General features: G+C 39.9%; 1 non-coding gene across 1 annotated transcript; it reads right to left on the bottom strand.

Moving 5' to 3' along the window:
* Positions 1-1,545: 1,545 nt before the first annotated feature.
* Positions 1,546-1,618, bottom strand: TRNAA-UGC. Its single transcript has one exon. It is a non-coding gene; the product is annotated as a tRNA-Ala (tRNA).
* Positions 1,619-4,824: the final 3,206 nt, after the last annotated feature.

Genomic DNA, 4,824 nt, shown 5'->3' with positions numbered 1-4,824 from the left:
TATTATGCTGGAGTTCCAGCATAAGTATACTTGAACTCCAGCATATTATACTGGAGTTCCAGAATAAGTATGCTGGAACTCCAGCATAATATGATGGAGTTCCAGCATAAGTACACTAGAACTCCAGCATAATATACTGGAGTTCCAGCAAGTATATTGGTCCAGTATAATATATTGGAGTTTGGAGCACCGGTGCTCCAGTCTCCAGTATATTATACTGGAGCCAGCAAAGTATACCAGTCCAGCATAATATGCTGGAGTTCATACACAAGTGCACCGAACTCCAGTATATTATGCTGGACCGGTCTCTATTGCAGCAAAATAGTGGCTATTTTTCATTGACTTGGTAAACGCTGGCTATTTTTGATTGACCAGTCCGAAAACTGGCTATACCGTGAAATTTAAACGACAAATATGTCAAAAGCCCAAGGGCCCAACAGCCCCCCCCCCCCCCTCTCTCCTTTTTCTTTTCTTTTTTTCTTAGACAAACCCCAGCACAGATTACCATTCTTCTCAATCGAGAAAAAGACTCGCATATATGGTTTGATACTGCATGCAATACGGGAATGCCGACTTTCTTTCTAGTTAACGTACAACTCAAATCTCAAATGAAAGTGAACTTCTGCATAAATAAAAAGTGATAAAGCAAACCATTCTAAAATAATTTATATATTCTTGTTAACTGAGAGATATAGTTAAGTCAATTTAACATTGATTATATGGGGGAATTGAAATAGACACAAGGTGAAAGATGGGTATTCTATCTTTTGATTTTGTCATTACTTTGGAGCATGCTAAAGAAGACCTCCAATTCGTGGCTTATACCATTAGACTTCTTTCTAAAAAATTGCTTGTGAAGAAAGCAACAAAAATTGGTAACGTTATAGAATTTGGTGCCTCTAAAAGTCTAATTTACTTAAACTTGACTGGTGACTTGTTTGTTTCACCAACCCTAACATACTAGAATTAATGGACAAGTACCTTAATTTGATAGTACAACTTTTCCTCCAACTTTTGCTTTCGACAAATCTTGTCCTACATGTGCAGTACCATTATTTTCATCCGAGAAAAAAAACCTGAAAAGGTTGTTTGGTACTGCATGCAATTTGGAAATGCCGACTTTTTTTGAAGTTAGCGTACAACTCAAATCTAAATTGAAAGTGAACTGCATAATAAAGTGATAAAACTATCATCTGATGTAAGTAGGGAAGGTGCGTAGACAGTGGCGAAGCTAGAAATTTTTCTTAGGGTGTTAAAAGTAAAAAGAAATAAAAAAAAATCTCTGATAAAGGGTATTCAATACATGTTATATACCTCTAAAACCTGATATTTTACCTATATATTTTCCGACGTACCATAGTGTAGCTTCGCCCATGTGTGTAAGGGAGCTTATGTTTTTGTCATACAAGAGCGTAAGTAACATATGAATCCTATGTTTTTGTCCTACATAATGAGGGTGATAAAAAACTAAGTTTCCTTTAAGCGCAAGTAACAAATAAAATAATTCCACCAAAAATAGAATTTCTATATGATTTAGAACTTTAGTGGAGATGCGGGGGATCGAACCCCGTGCCTCTCGCATGCAAAGCGAGCGCTCTACCATTTGAGCTACATCCCCTTGTTGGAGTTCTCCTATATAAAGGATAAGTAAATTGGAAGTGGTGAACGTACATGGGCCAAAGCGTTTGATTTATGGGTCCAGTATACATTTGTAATTACAGCCCTATAAGCAAAAACAAAACATTTTATAACTTATACAGCACGTTGCAAATAGCAAAATCATCAATATCAAAATGTGTTATCTTTTCCTAATATGGGACTTTCATGTTGTCATTATAAACTAGTATTAGTACCCGCGCGAATGCGCGGATACTAATCATGTCAAATATTTAAGTTATTTGGATTGTATGTAAATAATCTTAAAATTTATACTTTCTCCGTAAATATAGATAATCTGTAACGACCCGACCAGTCGTTTTGAGTCCTAGCGCTCCGTTCAGCAGTCGGAGGCCATGAACAGCTTCATTTCAGGTATTATGACTTGTACCCGTGGTCGGAATTGAATTTCGGGAAGTTCGGAGTTGATTTGGAAAGAGAATTCTCATTTCGGAAGCTTAAAGTTGAAAGAATGAACTAGGATTGGAATTTTGAGTAAACGACCTCAGAATCAGGATCTGAAGGTTCCAGCAGGTTCGTATGATGATTTCGGACTTGGGCGTATGCCCAGATTGGGTTTTGGATAACCCGAGAGCGTTTTGGCGCCTATTGTGGAAGTTAGCATTTTAGGAGAAATTTCATAAGTTTGGCTTGAAGTGCATTTCAGCGTTATCGATGTCCGTTTGGGATTCCAGATGGGGAGTAGCTCCGTATGGTAATTCTGGAGTTGGGAGCGCGATCGGAAGTGAATTCGGAGGTCCGTAGGTCATTTTGAAGCCATTTGGCTAAAGATAGAAATTTGAAGGTTTTTGGGAAGTTTGACCGGAAGTGGACTTTTTGATATCGGGGTCGGAATTCGATTCCGGAAGTTGGAGTAGGTCTGTAATGTCAAATACGACTTGTGTGCAAAATTTGAGGTCAATCGGACGTGATTTGATAGGCTTAAGCATCGGAAATAGAAGTTGGAAAGTTCAAAGTTCATAAAGCTCGAATCGGGGTGTAATTCATGGTTTTAGCGTTGCTTGATGTGATTTGAGGCTTCGAGCAAGTCCGTAATGTGTTATGGGACTGGTTGGTATGATTGGTTGGGGTCCCGGGGGCCTCGGGTGGATTCCGGGTGGTTAATGGATCGAAAAATGGATTTTTGGGAAGGCTGGTGTTGCTGGTATTTCCGCTTCTGCGGAAATGGGACCGCAGAAGCGGCCCCGCAAAAGCGAGGAAGTAACCGCAGAAGCGGTTTTGGTTGGAGCTGCAGGGATCCGCAGATGCGGTTGGGTTTCCGTAGAAGCGGACCGCACCTGCGATGTGGAGAACCCCAGAAGCGGAAGGCCTGGACATGGATGGGAGCCGCAGAAGCGGAACCGCTTAAGCGGTAAAATTTCCGCAGAAGCGGAAATGACTGAAGGCAGAGACTTGTTTTAAGTTCGGGGTTGAGTTCATTTCAACCCCATTTTTCTTCCAATGGAGTCGATGGGGAGCAGCTTGGAGGTTCCATTTTCGTCACTTGTCATGAGGTAAGTAATTTATGCTAGCTTTGAGTTAAATACAAGGTTTATACATGGATTTAGGCAAGAAAATTATAGAAATTTGGGGTTTTGGTGGAAAACCTATGAATTTACATTTCTTCGAATTTGACCACGATTTTGAGTATGGAATTAGGAGAAAATTATATATTTGAGTTCCTAAGGTCATGGGTAAACTTTATCTTCGAGAAATTTCGGATACACGTGGGCCCGAGGGCATTTTCGTCAACTTTTCGTTCGGGGTTAGGAATTATTATAAATTGGGTTGTAAAGTATAATTGAGCATATATTAATGGATTTGTATGATCGTTGGCTAGTTTTGGAGCATTGTGCGTTGGTGCAAGTCTTCGGAAGAATGTAGAATGCCGGTTGTGGATCTTCGGGGCAAGGTGAGTCTCCTTTCTAATCTTGTGAGGGGGAAACTACCCCATAGGTGAGTTAAATTGATTATGTGCCCTAATTGTGGGGTTACGTACGCATGAGGTGACGAGAGTCCGTGCGTAGCTACTATTATGCTATTGTCCGGATAGTCTAGGACCCAAAGCATGCTATACCTGGGATATTTGAAACCTTATTGACATTTGAATTGTTAAAAATCAAGTTGAACTAGTAAATGAATTTCAAAAGGGTTAAACATCGTTTTCTTGAATTGTTAAAAGAGAATTTGGTTTTTATTTGATAAAATAGCCCGGTAAACTCTTAATTCCCTACTTGAGCATGTATTTTATATGTGCCTGCGTCGCATGGATGATTCGCAAGAAGGATATATGTTTATTTATGGAACGGGCCGAACGCCTCGGTAAAAATAGATGCATCTATGGTTCGTGCCTCTCGACCCTCGGCAGTGCACATTTTACATTCCTGTTGGATCGGGCCGTCGCCTCGGTGTGATTTGCGCATGTTATTTGTCGCTTGAGGATTTTTAATCGCAAAACTTGCCCTTCGTGGCTTGATATAAATTGAAAAGATAATAAAGAATAAACCTTGGAAGCTCTTGATTAATTGTTGAAGGTGTTTACCTGTTTTCCTGTCTTCGTGAATTAGAACTACTATATGAATCCATGATTATTCTCACATTATTGAATATTGATATTGACCTCTAGTGAGTGTTGAAGTTGGACATCTCGTCTCTACCCCTTCGGGATTAGGCGGGATACTCACTGAGTACACGTTGATTACGTACTCATACTACACTTCTGTGCATTTTTGTTGCACAGGTATATATACCTCTAGCAGTCTACTGGGCGTAGCAGCACGGATGTTTCTGGGACTAGGTGAGCTGCATCATTCGAGGCGACCGCAGCTAGTGTAGTTCCTTTCAGCATTTGTATATTATTCCCTGTCCCCTGTATTTCGGACGGAGGTTGTATTTTACTTTCCTAATCGATAGTTGCTCATGTACTTGTGACACCGGGTTTCTGGGATGGGTTTCAACGGATTTGTACTAATTGTTATTATTTAAATTTGAATTCAAGTAGTGAACTTTTATTTATGAAAATGGAAGGAAAAACCTTAGATTTTCAAAAGTATTAAAAGAGGAATTAATTGATAATTTAGTTGGCTGGCCTGACAAAGGTGTCCGGCGCCACCACGACCCTTAGTGGATTTTGGGTCGTGGCACTTTGTTTCAAAAATTAGATAATCT

Source organism: Nicotiana attenuata, unplaced genomic scaffold, assembly GCF_001879085.1.
Source record: "Nicotiana attenuata strain UT unplaced genomic scaffold, NIATTr2, whole genome shotgun sequence".
NCBI classification, from domain to species: Eukaryota; Viridiplantae; Streptophyta; class Magnoliopsida; order Solanales; family Solanaceae; genus Nicotiana; species Nicotiana attenuata.
The sequence above is the reverse complement of the archived record's forward strand: the minus strand, read 5'-3'. Positions and strand labels throughout refer to the sequence as shown.